The following is a 23,655-nucleotide window of genomic DNA, read 5'->3' on the forward strand; positions in this document are numbered from 1 at the left end:
CATTCTTTACTCAACAGATATTTGTTGAGCCCTCTGCGAAGTGCCAGGCCTTAATCTAGCCAATCGGCAACTCCTCATCAAACTAATTTTTCTCTTGGGCCGACGCACCCTCTCTGCTTTCATGCAAACCCATGCACTCCCTCTGCAGCCTCCCAACAATCTTCCATACTCTTCTCCACACTTCAACGATTGTGCTTGAGCACACACCATCACCACACTCCGCCCCACCCCCCACACCCCATTCCACCCCACCGTCCTGGAGTGTACCATCTCCTCAGGAAGCCCGATCACTCACTGTCTCCCCCACCTCCGAATAAAAGGCAGGGGCATGAGCCCTGTCCCAGGGGCAGGGGCGAAGGGTTCTCCCAAAAGGGGTGTGGGGAAGTGTAGGGGCTGAGTGGGATGTCATGGCGGGTGGGGATACCCCGCTGAGGTGGAGGAGAGGGGAAGGGGCTGGGGATTCGGAGCAGGAGGGAGGGAGGAAAGAAGAGGCATGGAGAACAAGGGTGGTATTCCTGACGAAAACCTGTGTCAAAAGCCTTACCTAAGCCTACAGCAGGTCGGAATCGATCAGCTGGGACAAGAGGCCTGAGGGAAAACCCGGCTTCTGCTACCTTTCCCGCCCTTCCTACAAGGCCAATGAGCTTCCAGCGCTGCCTTCCACCTCCCCCTTCCCCCCTCCCACCGCTGCGGCCGGTGACAAATGAGCTTCGAGATCCACTGACGCTCACGCCCGGCAGTTCCGCCCTCTCCACATCCGTGTAGCTTCTTGTGCTCTCTATACTAGACTAGCCGGTAGCTCCTGAGGGGAAGTTCAGCTTTGTGCTTCCCAAGGCTCGTTTCTCAGACTAGTCTCCCTTTGGATGGAAAATACCTTGTGTGAATGCATTTTTAACTCATGGACTTGGTATTCTGGAATTGACCTTTTCAAAATTCAGCATGACTTCTTTTTTTTTTTAAATTTTATTTTGTCGATATACATTGTGGCTGATTATTGTTGCCCCTCACCAAAACCTCCCTCCCTCCCCCCTCCCCCCACCGATGTCCCCTCTGTTTGCTTGTGACATCAACTTCAAGTAATTGTGGTTGTTATATCTTCTCCCCCCCACCCGGTTTTTTTTTTTTTTTTTTTTTTTTTTTGTGTGTGTGTGTGTGTGTGTTTGTGTGTGAATTATATATTAATTTTTAGCTCTCACCAATAAGTGAGAACATGTGGTATTTCTCTTTCTGTGCCTGACTCGTTTCACTTAATATAATTCTCTAAAGGTCCATCCATGTTGTTGCAAATGGCAGTATTTCATTCGTTTTTATAGCTGAGTAGTATTTCATTGTGTAGATGTACCACATTTTCCGTATCCACTCATCTGATGGTGGACATTTGGGCTGGTTACAACTCTTGGCTATTGTAATGAGTGTTGCGATGAACATTGGGGAACAGGTATACCTTTGACTTGGTGATTTCCATTCCTCTGGGTAGCACAATCCTGTTTTTGTAAGAGTCATTGGAAAGGCCCCAGCATCCAAAGGAGTAAGGTGGGATGGAGGTAGAAGAAAATCCACGCTCAGTCAAGGAATTGCTCCATATAATTAAAGGGATGTGAAAGCTTATAAAACACCTAAAGGCTTAAAAAAAAAAAAAAGATGTGAAGCATTTTGCACATTAACCATTTCGCACATTCAGAAACAGGGTAGGCCGTGCTTTAGTGAGGCCTCCTTCTCTTTGCTCTTAGCGCAAGAGGGACATGCATCACAGATATCCAATAGACAGTGAGGTGGAGCTGTCTGGCCTGGGTCCGATAGAGCGACTGGGAGGCTGGAGTCCTCTTTCTTCAGCAGAAGCTATAGACAGAAAAGAAGAGGCCAGAGCCAGGTCACATCCATGTCCCCTCCTGGCTGTCCCCTCTTTTTTTGTCCTACCCAACTGAAGATTTGTCACCTGGACTATTGCACAGACCTCTTCCTCACTGATTTCCTCATCACCCCTCTCGCCTTCCCCAGTCCCTCCATCACAGCCACCACGTCTCTTTCCTCAAGGCTGGGGTCTCTGAATATGCTCCTCCCTCGCTCAGAAGCGTTGCCTGGCTCCTCGTCACCCACAGCTGCTGGTCCGTGATTGGTAGACTCTCCAGCCCCATTTCCCTCTGTTCCATTAGTTCCTCCAGGGTTGCCTCTTCACTCACACACCATGCCCCATCCACCATTTTGGTCTTGGAATACCAAGCCTTCCCTCTCAGCCTTCCCAGGAGTTTATCTTCCCTCAGGGCTCCTCCAGCCCTTCCTCTCTGGGCACACCATTGAGATTTAGCCACAAAACACAGGCGGTACAAGCATCCAGGCTCCACATCTAGGCTGGAAGTTTCTTGAAGGCAGGGACCAGACCTCCTTCCAGACTAGGCCCTTATCACCTCTGTATGTCCTCCCCAGGCCACAGAAGACTTCAGGGGTCTCGATAGAGAGCCTTGGGCGGAGAGTCGGGAGACCTGGTTCTTCCACCTAACATGTGTGCTGCATGCCCTAGGGCAAGTCCCTGCCACTCTCAGGGCCTCAGTTTCCTTGTTTCTCGACTAAAGGGCGCTCAACCTCTGCACGAAGGGCACTGGACAAGGGCACAAAGTTCGATAAACTAAAGATTCACTGAGCAGTTCTCAACGACCATCTCAGGAGTTAGACTGAGGAGCTTGGGTAGCTGGCTCCAAGGAGGTTCAGTCCACCGACCCTGATTTCCCAGTTAGAACCTGCTTACCACAACAACCCCCAATTCCCAACCATCCCCACCCCGTGTCCTCTCAAGGAGCAGGCTACCTGGTGGGTCACAGGCCTGGTGGAGGGAGATGGAGTCAGAAGGGGTCTGAAAAGAGTGTCTCAGACTCAGCAGAGCCTCGACAGCCTCCAGCTTCCGCTGCCACTCTGAGGAGGCAGAAGCCAAAGCCTGGTCAGATGCTGTAGCGGCCTGCAAAGGAAAGGGCTTGAGAGAATGGGGGCTGGGAAACCATACCTCCTTCCAACGCGACAAGTGCCTCTGAAGCCTCCAGTTCTAGAGAGCCCGCACCCCCTCCCAACCCCCGAGGTCTTCTGTTCTTTCCATTCACTAAGTTCGGCCCCTCCCAGGGTTCTGGACCCCACTACTCTTCCAGGACCTGTGGCTGCAGTAGAAGAGAGTCAAGGGTGGCACTGGGCTGCAGGATCAGCGCTGAGCATCTAGAAACAAGGAGAGGAGAGGCCAGGGGATTAAACCCTGTGGCAGACACATAGCACCAGTCAACAGAGAGAGGGGAAGGATTCTGCAATATCTGGATGTGGGAATCCGAATGCCTGCTGAGCCACTGCCGTGGCTTGGGCAAGCCTCTTCTCCTGCTTGGCCTGTTTTCTTTTCCATACCTCTTTTTTCTATATCTTTTGTGAGACACTAATTTCTGCCAGCTTTTTTCCTCCTGGGGCAACAGCGAAGAGTATGGAAAATCACACAGGTGTCCGTGCTTTTACCTGCAAAGCACCTGCAGAGATGTGATTACTGTCCCGGTTCAGGGACTGGTTCTCGCCTCCATACTGTCCAATCCCCATGGGTCTTGACGGACAAGTTTGCCTCATCTCCAGGAAGCCTTCTCTAACGGCCTCTGGGCTTTCCCCTGGTCCTCTGTGGCCGTCGCCATCATGGCCCTACTTTTCAGCAGGACCTTCTATCCCATCTATCTGTTTCATGTGAAATAACAGCCTTCACTAGTTGAAGGCCTACTATGTGTCAGGCCTCAGGCTAGTTCTCTTGTCAATGCTATAGGTGTAGAATATTGTCCCCAGTACACCCATAGGGAAATGGGGGGTTCAAAAACATAAACTCACTTGTCCAAAGCCTCACAAGTAGGAAATGGCAAAGCTGGGAGAGCCCTGTCTTGCCCATTAGCCTGAGATGCTGCCTTCTCCTCCTCCTTCTCCTCTTCCTCCTCCTGTCTCCCATAGCATCAAGCACAAGGGTGGGCACACAACAACACAAGACATGACCTTGCTCTACTCACCTGCTGCACAGGACAGGGGACCCGTGGGGCTGCCTAGAAAGAGAAGCCATCGGTTGCTGCTCCAAGGTCACTGGAGTGCAGGGCAGAGACAGAGGTTCTGGGGGCTGGCCGAGGAGCAGAGCCCCTTGGGAGCTCTCCTGCAGGGGCGCAGAGCACAGGTTGGAGTCAGGTACCAGGTCGGCCATGGAGAGAGGAGGTGTGGGCATGTTTGGGGATGAGGATAGGAGCCCAGAATGCCAGAGCTCTGAAGATCTTGAAGACCAGACAGTCTTATCTTTCATTTTGCAACTAGGGAAACTGAGGGCCGGGGAGGAGAAGTGATTTTTTTCCCAAGGTCACATGGCAAGACGGTGGTAGGATTGGAGATGGAACCCACGTCTTTGGGACACAGTGGAAGGGGTCTGGGCAGTGGCTGGGTGGGAGCCTCCCCCACTGGCAACAGACTCTACTTACCTCCTCGGGGGTTGTGTGGGGGTGGGCCTCAGGCTGAGGCACAATGTCCACCTTCCCAGCTGTGAAAGACCAGGGACAGCTTTGGTGAGCCTTTCCCCCTCAGCCCCACCCCACTCTGCCCACCCCCAATCTGAAGTCTCATCTCACCACGGACCTTTTCGACTCCCCGGTCTGTCATTCCCACAAACATTTGGTAAATAATGTTGACGATGTTTTACACTTGGGCGAGCTAAGGTCCAGCGAGTAACTTGCCCAAGGCCACATAGCAATTCAGTGATAGAACTGGTGAGAGAATTACTCCTGCTTCCTCCACCCAAACTCAGGCTCCCTCCCTGGCCAGAGATACTCACTGAGGACTCCTTTGATGACCAAATTCTTGACAGGGATGTGAGCTCTGGCAGGGGCTGCCACACTCCTTTTCAGTCTTCGAGCCAGGTGCGCTGGCTCTGCCAGCGCTGCCCTCTGCTCCTCCTTCAAGGCACTCACAGCAGGCAAGACCCGACGGTGTTCCCTAAAGTGAGGGATTACAGGTCTAAGGTTAGTCACATTTAGAGGAGGCCTGACCCTTCTCCTTGCCAGACAGCATACTCACCAGAAGAGGGCACAATTGTGACACTTGCAGGCCCGGAAGATGCAGAAACGCTTGTGGCCTCTGATTTGGGTAGAGATGTCACGCTTCTGGCAGTGGTCATGGCGGCCTATAGCTCTTCTGGGGACAAGTTCAGCCCCCCATGGGGCTCCGATCTCACACCCTGTGGTGCATTCCAAGTTGGAGGAGCAGCAGGGCACAGCAGGTGTTTCTTGGGGATCCATGGTTCTAGGGTCAGTAGTGGAGGTCAGAATGGCCACGTGATGCCCTCCCTCCAACGTACTTCCTTCGCCCTTGGAAAGTCCTATGTGAAGTGGCTCGATTCTTCTTCTCCATCCCTCTCACCACTGGAATCAGATTGCCTCCTCCCTTGTTCTCCCATGGCTTTCTCTAACCTTCACCCCAACCTCCTTACTCACATAGCCTCCTTCCCAGGAAGCCCCACTCATACATAGCCTCCCCACCAAGAAACTCTTAGCATGGGCCGCATACACATTCAAGCCGATCGCTCTTCTCCTTGCTTACCTTCACTCCGCCATAGATTTCATTTTCAGCATGCACATGTACTCCCGTGCCCCCTTCAACAGTTACTCCACCCTCTTCTTGCGTATCATCGTGTATTCTGCCAAACCCAACTATTATTTCTGGCATCCACATCAACAATAGTCTTCCTAACCTCCTGCCTTCATTCACTCGCCACACAGGATTTTATGCTCCCTACACTCAACTCTATTAGTTTCACGTTTGCCCTGTGTTCAGTTTTCCCCTCACACTCCATTCTGACTTTTCTTGCACCCCACTGCAATCTTAATTATTCCCTTGCTCCCCCTTTAAGCTGAATACCCTCTTCCACCCCATGAAACCATAATGTTCTCCTGGATCCCCAGCCCTCTTTCAATTATTGTTTTCATTCAGCCCTTCATTCATTCCCTCCATTCTTTACTCAACAGATATTTGTTGAGCCCTCTGCGAAGTGCCAGGCCTTAATCTAGCCAATCGGCAACTCCTCATCAAACTAATTTTTCTCTTGGGCCGACGCACCCTCTCTGCTTTCATGCAAACCCATGCACTCCCTCTGCAGCCTCCCAACAATCTTCCATACTCTTCTCCACACTTCAACGATTGTGCTTGAGCACACACCATCACCACACTCCGCCCCACCCCCCACACCCCATTCCACCCCACCGTCCTGGAGTGTACCATCTCCTCAGGAAGCCCGATCACTCACTGTCTCCCCCACCTCCGAATAAAAGGCAGGGGCATGAGCCCTGTCCCAGGGGCAGGGGCGAAGGGTTCTCCCAAAAGGGGTGTGGGGAAGTGTAGGGGCTGAGTGGGATGTCATGGCGGGTGGGGATACCCCGCTGAGGTGGAGGAGAGGGGAAGGGGCTGGGGATTCGGAGCAGGAGGGAGGGAGGAAAGAAGAGGCATGGAGAACAAGGGTGGTATTCCTGACGAAAACCTGTGTCAAAAGCCTTACCTAAGCCTACAGCAGGTCGGAATCGATCAGCTGGGACAAGAGGCCTGAGGGAAAACCCGGCTTCTGCTACCTTTCCCGCCCTTCCTACAAGGCCAATGAGCTTCCAGCGCTGCCTTCCACCTCCCCCTTCCCCCCTCCCACCGCTGCGGCCGGTGACAAATGAGCTTCGAGATCCACTGACGCTCACGCCCGGCAGTTCCGCCCTCTCCACATCCGTGTAGCTTCTTGTGCTCTCTTTACTAGACTAGCCGGTAGCTCCTGAGGGGAAGTTCAGCTTTGTGCTTCCCAAGGCTCGTTTCTCAGACTAGTCTCCCTTTGGATGGAAAATACCTTGTGTGAATGCATTTTTAACTCATGGACTTGGTATTCTGGAATTGACCTTTTCAAAATTCAGCATGACTTCTTTTTTTTTTTAAATTTTATTTTGTCGATATACATTGTGGCTGATTATTGTTGCCCCTCACCAAAACCTCCCTCCCTCCCCCCTCCCCCCACCGATGTCCCCTCTGTTTGCTTGTGACATCAACTTCAAGTAATTGTGGTTGTTATATCTTCTCCCCCCCACCCGGTTTTTTTTTTTTTTTTTTTTTTTTTTGTGTGTGTGTGTGTGTGTGTTTGTGTGTGAATTATATATTAATTTTTAGCTCTCACCAATAAGTGAGAACATGTGGTATTTCTCTTTCTGTGCCTGACTCGTTTCACTTAATATAATTCTCTCAAGGTCCATCCATGTTGTTGCAAATGGCAGTATTTCATTCGTTTTTATAGCTGAGTAGTATTTCATTGTGTAGATGTACCACATTTTCCGTATCCACTCATCTGATGGTGGACATTTGGGCTGGTTACAACTCTTGGCTATTGTAAAGAGTGTTGCGATGAACATTGGGGAACAGGTATACCTTCGACTTGATGATTTCCATTCCTCTGGGTAGCACAATCCTGTTTTTGTAAGAGTCATTGGAAAGGCCCCAGCATCCAAAGGAGTAAGGTGGGATGGAGGTACAAGAAAATCCACGCTCAGTCAAGGAATTGCTCCATATAATTAAAGGGATGTGAAAGCTTATAAAACACCTAAAGGCTTAAAAAAAAAAAGAAAAATGATGTGAAGCATTTTGCACATTAACCATTTCGCACATTCAGAAACAGGGTAGGCCGTGGTTTAGTGAGGCCTCCTTCTCTTTGCTCCTAGCGCAAGAGGGACATGCATCACAGATATCCAATAGACAGTGAGGTGGAGCTGTCTGGCCTGGGTCCGATAGAGCGACTGGGAGGCTGGAGTCCTCTTTCTTCAGCAGAAGCTATAGACAGAAAAGAAGAGGCCAGAGCCAGGTCACATCCATATCCCCTCCTGGCTGTCCCCTCTTTTTTTGTCCTACCCAACTGAAGATTTGTCACCTGGACTACTGCACAGACCTCTTCCTCTCTGATTTCCTCATCACCCCTCTCGCCTTCCCAATCCCTCCATCACAGCCACCACGTCTCTTTCCTCAAGGCTGGGGTCTCTGAATATGCTCCTCCCTCGCTCAGAAGCGTTGCCTGGCTCCTCGTCACCCACAGCTGCTGGTCCGTGATTGGTAGACTCTCCAGCCCCATTTCCCTCTGTTCCATTAGTTCCTCCAGGGTTGCCTCTTCACTCACACACCATGCCCCATCCACCATTTTGGTCTTGGAATACCAAGCCTTCCCTCTCAGCCTTCCCAGGAGTTTATCTTCCCTCAGGGCTCCTCCAGCCCTTCCTCTCTGGGCACACCATTGAGATTTAGCCACAAAACACAGGCGGTACAGGCATCCAGGCTCCACATCTAGGCTGGAAGTTTCTTGAAGGCAGGGACCAGACCTCCTTCCAGACTAGGCCCTTATCACCTCTGTATGTCCTCCCCAGGCCACAGAAGACTTCAGGGGTCTCGATAGAGAGCCTTGGGCGGAGAGTCGGGAGACCTGGTTCTTCCACCTAACATGTGTGCTGCATGCCCTAGGGCAAGTCCCTGCCACTCTCAGGGCCTCAGTTTCCTTGTTTCTCGACTAAAGGGCGCTCAACCTCTGCACGAAGGGCACTGGACAAGGGCACAAAGTTCGATAAACTAAAGATTCACTGAGCAGTTCTCAACGACCATCTCAGGAGTTAGACTGAGGAGCTTGGGTAGCTGGCTCCAAGGAGGTTCAGTCCACCGACCCTGATTTCCCAGTTAGAACCTGCTTACCACAACAACCCCCAATTCCCAACCATCCCCACCCCGTGTCCTCTCAAGGAGCAGGCTACCTGGTGGGTCACAGGCCTGGTGGAGGGAGATGGAGTCAGAAGGGGTCTGAAAAGAGTGTCTCAGACTCAGCAGAGCCTCGACAGCCTCCAGCTTCCGCTGCCACTCTGAGGAGGCAGAAGCCAAAGCCTGGTCAGATGCTGTAGCGGCCTGCAAAGGAAAGGGCTTGAGAGAATGGGGGCTGGGAAACCATACCTCCTTCCAACGCGACAAGTGCCTCTGAAGCCTCCAGTTCTAGAGAGCCCGCACCCCCTCCCAACCCCCGAGGTCTTCTGTTCTTTCCATTCACTAAGTTCGGCCCCTCCCAGGGTTCTGGACCCCACTACTCTTCCAGGACCTGTGGCTGCAGTAGAAGAGAGTCAAGGGTGGCACTGGGCTGCAGGATCAGCGCTGAGCATCTAGAAACAAGGAGAGGAGAGGCCAGGGGATTAAACCCTGTGGCAGACACATAGCACCAGTCAACAGAGAGAGGGGAAGGATTCTGCAATATCTGGATGTGGGAATCCGAATGCCTGCTGAGCCACTGCCGTGGCTTGGGCAAGCCTCTTCTCCTGCTTGGCCTGTTTTCTTTTCCATACCTCTTTTTTCTATATCTTTTGTGAGACACTAATTTCTGCCAGCTTTTTTCCTCCTGGGGCAACAGCGAAGAGTATGGAAAATCACACAGGTGTCCGTGCTTTTACCTGCAAAGCACCTGCAGAGATGTGATTACTGTCCCGGTTCAGGGACTGGTTCTCGCCTCCATACTGTCCAATCCCCATGGGTCTTGACGGACAAGTTTGCCTCATCTCCAGGAAGCCTTCTCTAACGGCCTCTGGGCTTTCCCCTGGTCCTCTGTGGCCGTCGCCATCATGGCCCTACTTTTCAGCAGGACCTTCTATCCCATCTATCTGTTTCATGTGAAATAACAGCCTTCACTAGTTGAAGGCCTACTATGTGTCAGGCCTCAGGCTAGTTCTCTTGTCAATGCTATAGGTGTAGAATATTGTCCCCAGTACACCCATAGGGAAATGGGGGGTTCAAAAACATAAACTCACTTGTCCAAAGCCTCACAAGTAGGAAATGGCAAAGCTGGGAGAGCCCTGTCTTGCCCATTAGCCTGAGATGCTGCCTTCTCCTCCTCCTTCTCCTCTTCCTCCTCCTGTCTCCCATAGCATCAAGCACAAGGGTGGGCACACAACAACACAAGACATGACCTTGCTCTACTCACCTGCTGCACAGGACAGGGGACCCGTGGGGCTGCCTAGAAAGAGAAGCCATCGGTTGCTGCTCCAAGGTCACTGGAGTGCAGGGCAGAGACAGAGGTTCTGGGGGCTGGCCGAGGAGCAGAGCCCCTTGGGAGCTCTCCTGCAGGGGCGCAGAGCACAGGTTGGAGTCAGGTACCAGGTCGGCCATGGAGAGAGGAGGTGTGGGCATGTTTGGGGATGAGGATAGGAGCCCAGAATGCCAGAGCTCTGAAGATCTTGAAGACCAGACAGTCTTATCTTTCATTTTGCAACTAGGGAAACTGAGGGCCGGGGAGGAGAAGTGATTTTTTTCCCAAGGTCACATGGCAAGACGGTGGTAGGATTGGAGATGGAACCCACGTCTTTGGGACACAGTGGAAGGGGTCTGGGCAGTGGCTGGGTGGGAGCCTCCCCCACTGGCAACAGACTCTACTTACCTCCTCGGGGGTTGTGTGGGGGTGGGCCTCAGGCTGAGGCACAATGTCCACCTTCCCAGCTGTGAAAGACCAGGGACAGCTTTGGTGAGCCTTTCCCCCTCAGCCCCACCCCACTCTGCCCACCCCCAATCTGAAGTCTCATCTCACCATGGACCTTTTCGACTCCCCGGTCTGTCATTCCCACAAACATTTGGTAAATAATGTTGACGATGTTTTACACTTGGGCGAGCTAAGGTCCAGCGAGTAACTTGCCCAAGGCCACATAGCAATTCAGTGATAGAACTGGTGAGAGAATTACTCCTGCTTCCTCCACCCAAACTCAGGCTCCCTCCCTGGCCAGAGATACTCACTGAGGACTCCTTTGATGACCAAATTCTTGACAGGGATGTGAGCTTTGGCAGGGGCTGCCACACTCCTTTTCAGTCTTCGAGCCAGGTGCGCTGGCTCTGCCAGCGCTGCCCTCTGCTCCTCCTTCAAGGCACTCACAGCAGGCAAGACCCGACGGTGTTCCCTAAAGTGAGGGATTACAGGTCTAAGGTTAGTCACATTTAGAGGAGGCCTGACCCTTCTCCTTGCCAGACAGCATACTCACCAGAAGAGGGCACAATTGTGACACTTGCAGGCCCGGAAGATGCAGAAACGCTTGTGGCCTCTGATTTGGGTAGAGATGTCACGCTTCTGGCAGTGGTCATGGCGGCCTATAGCTCTTCTGGGGACAAGTTCAGCCCCCCATGGGGCTCCGATCTCACACCCTGTGGTGCATTCCAAGTTGGAGGAGCAGCAGGGCACAGCAGGTGTTTCTTGGGGATCCATGGTTCTAGGGTCAGTAGTGGAGGTCAGAATGGCCACGTGATGCCCTCCCTCCAACGTACTTCCTTCGCCCTTGGAAAGTCCTATGTGAAGTGGCTCGATTCTTCTTCTCCATCCCTCTCACCACTGGAATCAGATTGCCTCCTCCCTTGTTCTCCCATGGCTTTCTCTAACCTTCCCCCCAATCTCCTTACTCACATAGCCTCCTTCCCAGGAAGCCCCACTCATACATAGCCTCCCCACCAAGAAACTCTTAGCATGGGCCGCATACACATTCAAGCCGATCGCTCTTCTCCTTGCTTACCTTCACTCCGCCATAGATTTCATTTTCAGCATGCACATGTACTCCCGTGCCCCCTTCAACAGTTACTCCACCCTCTTCTTGCGTATCATCGTGTATTCTGCCAAACCCAACTATTATTTCTGGCATCCACATCAACAATAGTCTTCCTAACCTCCTGCCTTCATTCACTCGCCACACAGGATTTTATGCTCCCTACACTCAACTCTATTAGTTTCACGTTTGCCCTGTGTTCAGTTTTCCCCTCACACTCCATTCTGACTTTTCTTGCACCCCACTGCAATCTTAATTATTCCCTTGCTCCCCCTTTAAGCTGAATACCCTCTTCCACCCCATGAAACCATAATGTTCTCCTGGATCCCCAGCCCTCTTTCAATTATTGTTTTCATTCAGCCCTTCATTCATTCCCTCCATTCTTTACTCAACAGATATTTGTTGAGCCCTCTGCAAAGTGCCAGGCCTTAATCTAGCCAATCGGCAACTCCTCATCAAACTAATTTTTCTCTTGGGCCGACGCACCCTCTCTGCTTTCATGCAAACCCATGCACTCCCTCTGCAGCCTCCCAACAATCTTCCATACTCTTCTCCACACTTCAACGATTGTGCTTGAGCACACACCATCACCACACTCCGCCCCACCCCCCACACCCCATTCCACCCCACCGTCCTGGAGTGTACCATCTCCTCAGGAAGCCCGATCACTCACTGTCTCCCCCACCTCCGAATAAAAGGCAGGGGCATGAGCCCTGTCCCAGGGGCAGGGGCGAAGGGTTCTCCCAAAAGGGGTGTGGGGAAGTGTAGGGGCTGAGTGGGATGTCATGGCGGGTCGGGATACCCCACTGAGGTGGAGGAGAGGGGAAGGGGCTGGGGATTCGGAGCAGGAGGGAGGGAGGAAAGAAGAGGCATGGAGAACAAGGGTGGTATTCCTGACGAAAACCTGTGTCAAAAGCCTTACCTAAGCCTACAGCAGGTCGGAATCGATCAGCTGGGACAAGAGGCCTGAGGGAAAACCCGGCTTCTGCTACCTTTCCCGCCCTTCCTACAAGGCCAATGAGCTTCCAGTGCTGCCTTCCACCTCCCCCTTCCCCCCTCCCACCTCTGCGGCCGGTGACAAATGAGCTTCGAGATCCACTGACGCTCACGCCCGGCAGTTCCGCCCTCTCCACATCCGTGTAGCTTCTTGTGCTCTCTTTACTAGACTAGCCGGTAGCTCCTGAGGGGAAGTTCAGCTTTGTGCTTCCCAAGGCTCGTTTCTCAGACTAGTCTCCCTTTGGATGGAAAATACCTTGTGTGAATGCATTTTTAACTCATGGACTTGGTATTCTGGAATTGACCTTTTCAAAATTCAGCATGACTTCTTTTTTTTTTTTAATTTTATTTTGTCGATATACATTGTGGCTGATTATTGTTGCCCCTCACCAAAACCTCCCTCCCTCCTCCCTCTCCCCTCCCCCCTCCCCCCACCGATGTCCCCTCTGTTTGCTTGTCACATCAACTTCAAGTAATTGTGGTTGTTATATCTTCTCCCCCCTCCCCGGTTTTTTTTTTTTGTGTGTGTGTGTGTGTGTGAATTATATATTAATATTTAGCTCTCACCAATAAGTGAGAACATGTGGTATTTCTCTTTCTGTGCCTGACTCGTTTCACTTAATATAATTCTCTCAAGGTCCATCCATGTTGTTGCAAATGGCAGTATTTCATTCGTTTTTATAGCTGAGTAGTATTTCATTGTGTAGATGTACCACATTTTCCGTATCCACTCATCTGATGGTGGACATTTGGGCTGGTTACAACTCTTGGCTATTGTAAAGAGTGTTGCGATGAACATTGGGGAACAGGTATACCTTCGACTTGATGATTTCCATTCCTCTGGGTAGCACAATCCTGTTTTTGTAAGAGTCATTGGAAAGGCCCCAGCATCCAAAGGAGTAAGGTGGGATGGAGGTACAAGAAAATCCACGCTCAGTCAAGGAATTGCTCCATATAATTAAAGGGATGTGAAAGCTTATAAAACACCTAAAGGCTTAAAAAAAAAAAGAAAAAAGATGTGAAGCATTTTGCACATTAACCATTTCGCACATTCAGAAACAGGGTAGGCCGTGGTTTAGTGAGGCCTCCTTCTCTTTGCTCCTAGCGCAAGAGGGACATGCATCACAGATATCCAATAGACAGTGAGGTGGAGCTGTCTGGCCTGGGTCCGATAGAGCGACTGGGAGGCTGGAGTCCTCTTTCTTCAGCAGAAGCTATAGACAGAAAAGAAGAGGCCAGAGCCAGGTCACATCCATATCCCCTCCTGGCTGTCCCCTCTTTTTTTGTCCTACCCAACTGAAGATTTGTCACCTGGGCTACTGCACAGACCTCTTCCTCTCTGATTTCCTCATCACCCCTCTCGCCTTCCCCAATCCCTCCATCACAGCCACCACGTCTCTTTCCTCAAGGCTGGGGTCTCTGAATATGCTCCTCCCTCGCTCAGAAGCGTTGCCTGGCTCCTCGTCACCCACAGCTGCTGGTCCGTGATTGGTAGACTCTCCAGCCCCATTTCCCTCTGTTCCATTAGTTCCTCCAGGGTTGCCTCTTCACTCACACACCATGCCCCATCCACCATTTTGGTCTTGGAATACCAAGCCTTCCCTCTCAGCCTTCCCAGGAGTTTATCTTCCCTCAGGGCTCCTCCAGCCCTTCCTCTCTGGGCACACCATTGAGATTTAGCCACAAAACACAGGCGGTACAGGCATCCAGGCTCCACATCTAGGCTGGAAGTTTCTTGAAGGCAGGGACCAGACCTCCTTCCAGACTAGGCCCTTATCACCTCTGTATGTCCTCCCCAGGCCACAGAAGACTTCAGGGGTCTCGATAGAGAGCCTTGGGCGGAGAGTCGGGAGACCTGGTTCTTCCACCTAACATGTGTGCTGCATGCCCTAGGGCAAGTCCCTGCCACTCTCAGGGCCTCAGTTTCCTTGTTTCTCGACTAAAGGGCGCTCAACCTCTGCACGAAGGGCACTGGACAAGGGCACAAAGTTCGATAAACTAAAGATTCACTGAGCAGTTCTCAACGACCATCTCAGGAGTTAGACTGAGGAGCTTGGGTAGCTGGCTCCAAGGAGGTTCAGTCCACCGACCCTGATTTCCCAGTTAGAACCTGCTTACCACAACAACCCCCAATTCCCAACCATCCCCACCCCGTGTCCTCTCAAGGAGCAGGCTACCTGGTGGGTCACAGGCCTGGTGGAGGGAGATGGAGTCAGAAGGGGTCTGAAAAGAGTGTCTCAGACTCAGCAGAGCCTCGACAGCCTCCAGCTTCCGCTGCCACTCTGAGGAGGCAGAAGCCAAAGCCTGGTCAGATGCTGTAGCGGCCTGCAAAGGAAAGGGCTTGAGAGAATGGGGGCTGGGAAACCATACCTCCTTCCAACGCGACAAGTGCCTCTGAAGCCTCCAGTTCTAGAGAGCCCGCACCCCCTCCCAACCCCCGAGGTCTTCTGTTCTTTCCATTCACTAAGTTCGGCCCCTCCCAGGGTTCTGGACCCCACTACTCTTCCAGGACCTGTGGCTGCAGTAGAAGAGAGTCAAGGGTGGCACTGGGCTGCAGGATCAGCGCTGAGCATCTAGAAACAAGGAGAGGAGAGGCCAGGGGATTAAACCCTGTGGCAGACACATAGCACCAGTCAACAGAGAGAGGGGAAGGATTCTGCAATATCTGGATGTGGGAATCCGAATGCCTGCTGAGCCACTGCCGTGGCTTGGGCAAGCCTCTTCTCCTGCTTGGCCTGTTTTCTTTTCCATACCTCTTTTTTCTATATCTTTTGTGAGACACTAATTTCTGCCAGCTTTTTTCCTCCTGGGGCAACAGCGAAGAGTATGGAAAATCACACAGGTGTCCGTGCTTTTACCTGCAAAGCACCTGCAGAGATGTGATTACTGTCCCGGTTCAGGGACTGGTTCTCGCCTCCATACTGTCCAATCCCCATGGGTCTTGACGGACAAGTTTGCCTCATCTCCAGGAAGCCTTCTCTAACGGCCTCTGGGCTTTCCCCTGGTCCTCTGTGGCCGTCGCCATCATGGCCCTACTTTTCAGCAGGACCTTCTATCCCATCTATCTGTTTCATGTGAAATAACAGCCTTCACTAGTTGAAGGCCTACTATGTGTCAGGCCTCAGGCTAGTTCTCTTGTCAATGCTATAGGTGTAGAATATTGTCCCCAGTACACCCATAGGGAAATGGGGGGTTCAAAAACATAAACTCACTTGTCCAAAGCCTCACAAGTAGGAAATGGCAAAGCTGGGAGAGCCCTGTCTTGCCCATTAGCCTGAGATGCTGCCTTCTCCTCCTCCTTCTCCTCTTCCTCCTCCTGTCTCCCATAGCATCAAGCACAAGGGTGGGCACACAACAACACAAGACATGACCTTGCTCTACTCACCTGCTGCACAGGACAGGGGACCCGTGGGGCTGCCTAGAAAGAGAAGCCATCGGTTGCTGCTCCAAGGTCACTGGAGTGCAGGGCAGAGACAGAGGTTCTGGGGGCTGGCCGAGGAGCAGAGCCCCTTGGGAGCTCTCCTGCAGGGGCGCAGAGCACAGGTTGGAGTCAGGTACCAGGTCGGCCATGGAGAGAGGAGGTGTGGGCATGTTTGGGGATGAGGATAGGAGCCCAGAATGCCAGAGCTCTGAAGATCTTGAAGACCAGACAGTCTTATCTTTCATTTTGCAACTAGGGAAACTGAGGGCCGGGGAGGAGAAGTGATTTTTTTCCCAAGGTCACATGGCAAGACGGTGGTAGGATTGGAGATGGAACCCACGTCTTTGGGACACAGTGGAAGGGGTCTGGGCAGTGGCTGGGTGGGAGCCTCCCCCACTGGCAACAGACTCTACTTACCTCCTCGGGGGTTGTGTGGGGGTGGGCCTCAGGCTGAGGCACAATGTCCACCTTCCCAGCTGTGAAAGACCAGGGACAGCTTTGGTGAGCCTTTCCCCCTCAGCCCCACCCCACTCTGCCCACCCCCAATCTGAAGTCTCATCTCACCACGGACCTTTTCGACTCCCCGGTCTGTCATTCCCACAAACATTTGGTAAATAATGTTGACGATGTTTTACACTTGGGCGAGCTAAGGTCCAGCGAGTAACTTGCCCAAGGCCACATAGCAATTCAGTGATAGAACTGGTGAGAGAATTACTCCTGCTTCCTCCACCCAAACTCAGGCTCCCTCCCTGGCCAGAGATACTCACTGAGGACTCCTTTGATGACCAAATTCTTGACAGGGATGTGAGCTCTGGCAGGGGCTGCCACACTCCTTTTCAGTCTTCGAGCCAGGTGCGCTGGCTCTGCCAGCGCTGCCCTCTGCTCCTCCTTCAAGGCACTCACAGCAGGCAAGACCCGACGGTGTTCCCTAAAGTGAGGGATTACAGGTCTAAGGTTAGTCACATTTAGAGGAGGCCTGACCCTTCTCCTTGCCAGACAGCATACTCACCAGAAGAGGGCACAATTGTGACACTTGCAGGCCCGGAAGATGCAGAAACGCTTGTGGCCTCTGATTTGGGTAGAGATGTCACGCTTCTGGCAGTGGTCATGGCGGCCTATAGCTCTTCTGGGGACAAGTTCAGCCCCCCATGGGGCTCCGATCTCACACCCTGTGGTGCATTCCAAGTTGGAGGAGCAGCAGGGCACAGCAGGTGTTTCTTGGGGATCCATGGTTCTAGGGTCAGTAGTGGAGGTCAGAATGGCCACGTGATGCCCTCCCTCCAACGTACTTCCTTCGCCCTTGGAAAGTCCTATGTGAAGTGGCTCGATTCTTCTTCTCCATCCCTCTCACCACTGGAATCAGATTGCCTCCTCCCTTGTTCTCCCATGGCTTTCTCTAACCTTCACCCCAACCTCCTTACTCACATAGCCTCCTTCCCAGGAAGCCCCACTCATACATAGCCTCCCCACCAAGAAACTCTTAGCATGGGCCGCATACACATTCAAGCCGATCGCTCTTCTCCTTGCTTACCTTCACTCCGCCATAGATTTCATTTTCAGCATGCACATGTACTCCCGTGCCCCCTTCAACAGTTACTCCACCCTCTTCTTGCGTATCATCGTGTATTCTGCCAAACCCAACTATTATTTCTGGCATCCACATCAACAATAGTCTTCCTAACCTCCTGCCTTCATTCACTCGCCACACAGGATTTTATGCTCCCTACACTCAACTCTATTAGTTTCACGTTTGCCCTGTGTTCAGTTTTCCCCTCACACTCCATTCTGACTTTTCTTGCACCCCACTGCAATCTTAATTATTCCCTTGCTCCCCCTTTAAGCTGAATACCCTCTTCCACCCCATGAAACCATAATGTTCTCCTGGATCCCCAGCCCTCTTTCAATTATTGTTTTCATTCAGCCCTTCATTCATTCCCTCCATTCTTTACTCAACAGATATTTGTTGAGCCCTCTGCGAAGTGCCAGGCCTTAATCTAGCCAATCGGCAACTCCTCATCAAACTAATTTTTCTCTTGGGCCGACGCACCCTCTCTGCTTTCATGCAAACCCATGCACTCCCTCTGCAGCCTCCCAACAATCTTCCATACTCTTCTCCACACTTCAACGATTGTGCTTGAGCACACACCATCACCACACTCCGCCCCACCCCCCACACCCCATTCCACCCCACCGTCCTGGAGTGTACCATCTCCTCAGGAAGCCCGATCACTCACTGTCTCCCCCACCTCCGAATAAAAGGCAGGGGCATGAGCCCTGTCCCAGGGGCAGGGGCGAAGGGTTCTCCCAAAAGGGGTGTGGGGAAGTGTAGGGGCTGAGTGGGATGTCATGGCGGGTGGGGATACCCCGCTGAGGTGGAGGAGAGGGGAAGGGGCTGGGGATTCGGAGCAGGAGGGAGGGAGGAAAGAAGAGGCATGGAGAACAAGGGTGGTATTCCTGACGAAAACCTGTGTCAAAAGCCTTACCTAAGCCTACAGCAGGTCGGAATCGATCAGCTGGGACAAGAGGCCTGAGGGAAAACCCGGCTTCTGCTACCTTTCCCGCCCTTCCTACAAGGCCAATGAGCTTCCAGCGCTGCCTTCCACCTCCCCCTTCCCCCCTCCCACCGCTGCGGCCGGTGACAAATGAGCTTCGAGATCCACTGACGCTCACGCCCGGCAGTTCCGCCCTCTCCACATCCGTGTAGCTTCTTGTGCTCTCTATACTAGACTAGCCGGTAGCTCCTGAGGGGAAGTTCAGCTTTGTGCTTCCCAAGGCTCGTTTCTCAGACTAGTCTCCCTTTGGATGGAAAATACCTTGTGTGAATGCATTTTTAACTCATGGACTTGGTATTCTGGAATTGACCTTTTCAAAATTCAGCATGACTTCTTTTTTTTTTTAAATTTTATTTTGTCGATATACATTGTGGCTGATTATTGTTGCCCCTCACCAAAACCTCCCTCCCCCCTCCCTCCCCCCTCCCCCCACCGATGTCCCCTCTGTTTGCTTGTGACATCAACTTCAAGTAATTGTGGTTGTTATATCTTCTCCCCCCCACCCGGTTTTTTTTTTTTTTTTTTTTTTTTGTGTGTGTGTGTGTGTGTGTGTTTGTGTGTGAATTATATATTAATTTTTAGCTCTCACCAATAAGTGAGAACATGTGGTATTTCTCTTTCTGTGCCTGACTCGTTTCACTTAATATAATTCTCTCAAGGTCCATCCATGTTGTTGCAAATGGCAGTATTTCATTCGTTTTTATAGCTGAGTAGTATTTCATTGTGTAGATGTACCACATTTTCCGTATCCACTCATCTGATGGTGGACATTTGGGCTGGTTACAACTCTTGGCTATTGTAAAGAGTGTTGCGATGAACATTGGGGAACAGGTATACCTTCGACTTGATGATTTCCATTCCTCTGGGTAGCACAATCCTGTTTTTGTAAGAGTCATTGGAAAGGCCCCAGCATCCAAAGGAGTAAGGTGGGATGGAGGTACAAGAAAATCCACGCTCAGTCAAGGAATTGCTCCATATAATTAAAGGGATGTGAAAGCTTATAAAACACCTAAAGGCTTAAAAAAAAAAAGAAAAAAGATGTGAAGCATTTTGCACATTAACCATTTCGCACATTCAGAAACAGGGTAGGCCGTGGTTTAGTGAGGCCTCCTTCTCTTTGCTCCTAGCGCAAGAGGGACATGCATCACAGATATCCAATAGACAGTGAGGTGGAGCTGTCTGGCCTGGGTCCGATAGAGCGACTGGGAGGCTGGAGTCCTCTTTCTTCAGCAGAAGCTATAGACAGAAAAGAAGAGGCCAGAGCCAGGTCACATCCATATCCCCTCCTGGCTGTCCCCTCTTTTTTTGTCCTACCCAACTGAAGATTTGTCACCTGGACTACTGCACAGACCTCTTCCTCTCTGATTTCCTCATCACCCCTCTCGCCTTCCCAATCCCTCCATCACAGCCACCACGTCTCTTTCCTCAAGGCTGGGGTCTCTGAATATGCTCCTCCCTCGCTCAGAAGCGTTGCCTGGCTCCTCGTCACCCACAGCTGCTGGTCCGTGATTGGTAGACTCTCCAGCCCCATTTCCCTCTGTTCCATTAGTTCCTCCAGGGTTGCCTCTTCACTCACACACCATGCCCCATCCACCATTTTGGTCTTGGAATACCAAGCCTTCCCTCTCAGCCTTCCCAGGAGTTTATCTTCCCTCAGGGCTCCTCCAGCCCTTCCTCTCTGGGCACACCATTGAGATTTAGCCACAAAACACAGGCGGTACAGGCATCCAGGCTCCACATCTAGGCTGGAAGTTTCTTGAAGGCAGGGACCAGACCTCCTTCCAGACTAGGCCCTTATCACCTCTGTATGTCCTCCCCAGGCCACAGAAGACTTCAGGGGTCTCGATAGAGAGCCTTGGGCGGAGAGTCGGGAGACCTGGTTCTTCCACCTAACATGTGTGCTGCATGCCCTAGGGCAAGTCCCTGCCACTCTCAGGGCCTCAGTTTCCTTGTTTCTCGACTAAAGGGCGCTCAACCTCTGCACGAAGGGCACTGGACAAGGGCACAAAGTTCGATAAACTAAAGATTCACTGAGCAGTTCTCAACGACCATCTCAGGAGTTAGACTGAGGAGCTTGGGTAGCTGGCTCCAAGGAGGTTCAGTCCACCGACCCTGATTTCCCAGTTAGAACCTGCTTACCACAACAACCCCCAATTCCCAACCATCCCCACCCCGTGTCCTCTCAAGGAGCAGGCTACCTGGTGGGTCACAGGCCTGGTGGAGGGAGATGGAGTCAGAAGGGGTCTGAAAAGAGTGTCTCAGACTCAGCAGAGCCTCGACAGCCTCGAGCTTCCGCTGCCACTCTGAGGAGGCAGAAGCCAAAGCCTGGTCAGATGCTGTAGCGGCCTGCAAAGGAAAGGGCTTGAGAGAATCGGGGCTGGGAAACCATACCTCCTTCCAACGCGACAAGTGCCTCTGAAGCCTCCAGTTCTAGAGAGCCCGCACCCCCTCCCAACCCCCGAGGTCTTCTGTTCTTTCCATTCACTAAGTTCGGCCCCTCCCAGGGTTCTGGACCCCACTACTCTTCCAGGACCTGTGGCTGCAGTAGAAGAGAGTCAAGGGTGGCACTGGGCTGCAGGATCAGCGCTGAGCATCTAGAAACAAGGAGAGGAGAGGCCAGGGGATTAAACCCTGTGGCAGACACATAGCACCAGTCAACAGAGAGAGGGGAAGGATTCTGCAATATCTGGATGTGGGAATCCGAATGCCTGCTGAGCCACTGCCGTGGCTTGGGCAAGCCTCTTCTCCTGCTTGGCCTGTTTTCTTTTCCATACCTCTTTTTTCTATATCTTTTGTGAGACACTAATTTCTGCCAGCTTTTTTCCTCCTGGGGCAACAGCGAAGAGTATGGAAAATCACACAGGTGTCCGTGCTTTTACCTGCAAAGCACCTGCAGAGATGTGATTACTGTCCCGGTTCAGGGACTGGTTCTCGCCTCCATACTGTCCAATCCCCATGGGTCTTGACGGACAAGTTTGCCTCATCTCCAGGAAGCCTTCTCTAACGGCCTCTGGGCTTTCCCCTGGTCCTCTGTGGCCGTCGCCATCATGGCCCTACTTTTCAGCAGGACCTTCTATCCCATCTATCTGTTTCATGTGAAATAACAGCCTTCACTAGTTGAAGGCCTACTATGTGTCAGGCCTCAGGCTAGTTCTCTTGTCAATGCTATAGGTGTAGAATATTGTCCCCAGTACACCCATAGGGAAATGGGGGGTTCAAAAACATAAACTCACTTGTCCAAAGCCTCACAAGTAGGAAATGGCAAAGCTGGGAGAGCCCTGTCTTGCCCATTAGCCTGAGATGCTGCCTTCTCCTCCTCCTTCTCCTCTTCCTCCTCCTGTCTCCCATAGCATCAAGCACAAGGGTGGGCACACAACAACACAAGACATGACCTTGCTCTACTCACCTGCTGCACAGGACAGGGGACCCGTGGGGCTGCCTAGAAAGAGAAGCCATCGGTTGCTGCTCCAAGGTCACTGGAGTGCAGGGCAGAGACAGAGGTTCTGGGGGCTGGCCGAGGAGCAGAGCCCCTTGGGAGCTCTCCTGCAGGGGCGCAGAGCACAGGTTGGAGTCAGGTACCAGGTCGGCCATGGAGAGAGGAGGTGTGGGCATGTTTGGGGATGAGGATAGGAGCCCAGAATGCCAGAGCTCTGAAGATCTTGAAGACCAGACAGTCTTATCTTTCATTTTGCAACTAGGGAAACTGAGGGCCGGGGAGGAGAAGTGATTTTTTTCCCAAGGTCACATGGCAAGACGGTGGTAGGATTGGAGATGGAACCCACGTCTTTGGGACACAGTGGAAGGGGTCTGGGCAGTGGCTGGGTGGGAGCCTCCCCCACTGGCAACAGACTCTACTTACCTCCTCGGGGGTTGTGTGGGGGTGGGCCTCAGGCTGAGGCACAATGTCCACCTTCCCAGCTGTGAAAGACCAGGGACAGCTTTGGTGAGCCTTTCCCCCTCAGCCCCACCCCACTCTGCCCACCCCCAATCTGAAGTCTCATCTCACCACGGACCTTTTCGACTCCCCGGTCTGTCATTCCCACAAACATTTGGTAAATAATGTTGACGATGTTTTACACTTGGGCGAGCTAAGGTCCAGCGAGTAACTTGCCCAAGGCCACATAGCAATTCAGTGATAGAACTGGTGAGAGAATTACTCCTGCTTCCTCCACCCAAACTCAGGCTCCCTCCCTGGCCAGAGATACTCACTGAGGACTCCTTTGATGACCAAATTCTTGACAGGGATGTGAGCTCTGGCAGGGGCTGCCACACTCCTTTTCAGTCTTCGAGCCAGGTGCGCTGGCTCTGCCAGCGCTGCCCTCTGCTCCTCCTTCAAGGCACTCACAGCAGGCAAGACCCGACGGTGTTCCCTAAAGTGAGGGATTACAGGTCTAAGGTTAGTCACATTTAGAGGAGGCCTGACCCTTCTCCTTGCCAGACAGCATACTCACCAGAAGAGGGCACAATTGTGACACTTGCAGGCCCGGAAGATGCAGAAACGCTTGTGGCCTCTGATTTGGGTAGAGATGTCACGCTTCTGGCAGTGGTCATGGCGGCCTATAGCTCTTCTGGGGACAAGTTCAGCCCCCCATGGGGCTCCGATCTCACACCCTGTGGTGCATTCCAAGTTGGAGGAGCAGCAGGGCACAGCAGGTGTTTCTTGGGGATCCATGGTTCTAGGGTCAGTAGTGGAGGTCAGAATGGCCACGTGATGCCCTCCCTCCAACGTACTTCCTTCGCCCTTGGAAAGTCCTATGTGAAGTGGCTCGATTCTTCTTCTCCATCCCTCTCACCACTGGAATCAGATTGCCTCCTCCCTTGTTCTCCCATGGCTTTCTCTAACCTTCACCCCAACCTCCTTACTCACATAGCCTCCTTCCCAGGAAGCCCCACTCATACATAGCCTCCCCACCAAGAAACTCTTAGCATGGGCCGCATACACATTCAAGCCGATCGCTCTTCTCCTTGCTTACCTTCACTCCGCCATAGATTTCATTTTCAGCATGCACATGTACTCCCGTGCCCCCTTCAACAGTTACTCCACCCTCTTCTTGCGTATCATCGTGTATTCTGCCAAACCCAACTATTATTT

The 23,655-nt window shown here is 52.2% G+C and overlaps 4 pseudogenes; all 4 read right to left on the minus strand.

Annotated features, from left to right (window-relative positions):
• Positions 1-1,726: 1,726 nt before the first annotated feature.
• On the minus strand, positions 1,727-5,276 carry LOC134368086 (doublesex- and mab-3-related transcription factor C1-like; annotated as a pseudogene).
• A 2,438-nt stretch (positions 5,277-7,714) lies between these two features.
• Positions 7,715-11,263, minus strand: LOC134368087 (doublesex- and mab-3-related transcription factor C1-like; annotated as a pseudogene).
• Positions 11,264-13,691: 2,428 nt separating this feature from the next.
• LOC134368088 (doublesex- and mab-3-related transcription factor C1-like) lies at positions 13,692-17,241 on the minus strand (annotated as a pseudogene).
• A 2,445-nt stretch (positions 17,242-19,686) lies between these two features.
• Positions 19,687-23,235, minus strand: LOC134368089 (doublesex- and mab-3-related transcription factor C1-like; annotated as a pseudogene).
• Between the last annotated feature and the right edge of the window lie 420 nt (positions 23,236-23,655).

This window comes from Cynocephalus volans, chromosome X (assembly GCF_027409185.1).
Source record: "Cynocephalus volans isolate mCynVol1 chromosome X, mCynVol1.pri, whole genome shotgun sequence".
NCBI lineage: Eukaryota > Metazoa > Chordata > Mammalia > Dermoptera > Cynocephalidae > Cynocephalus > Cynocephalus volans.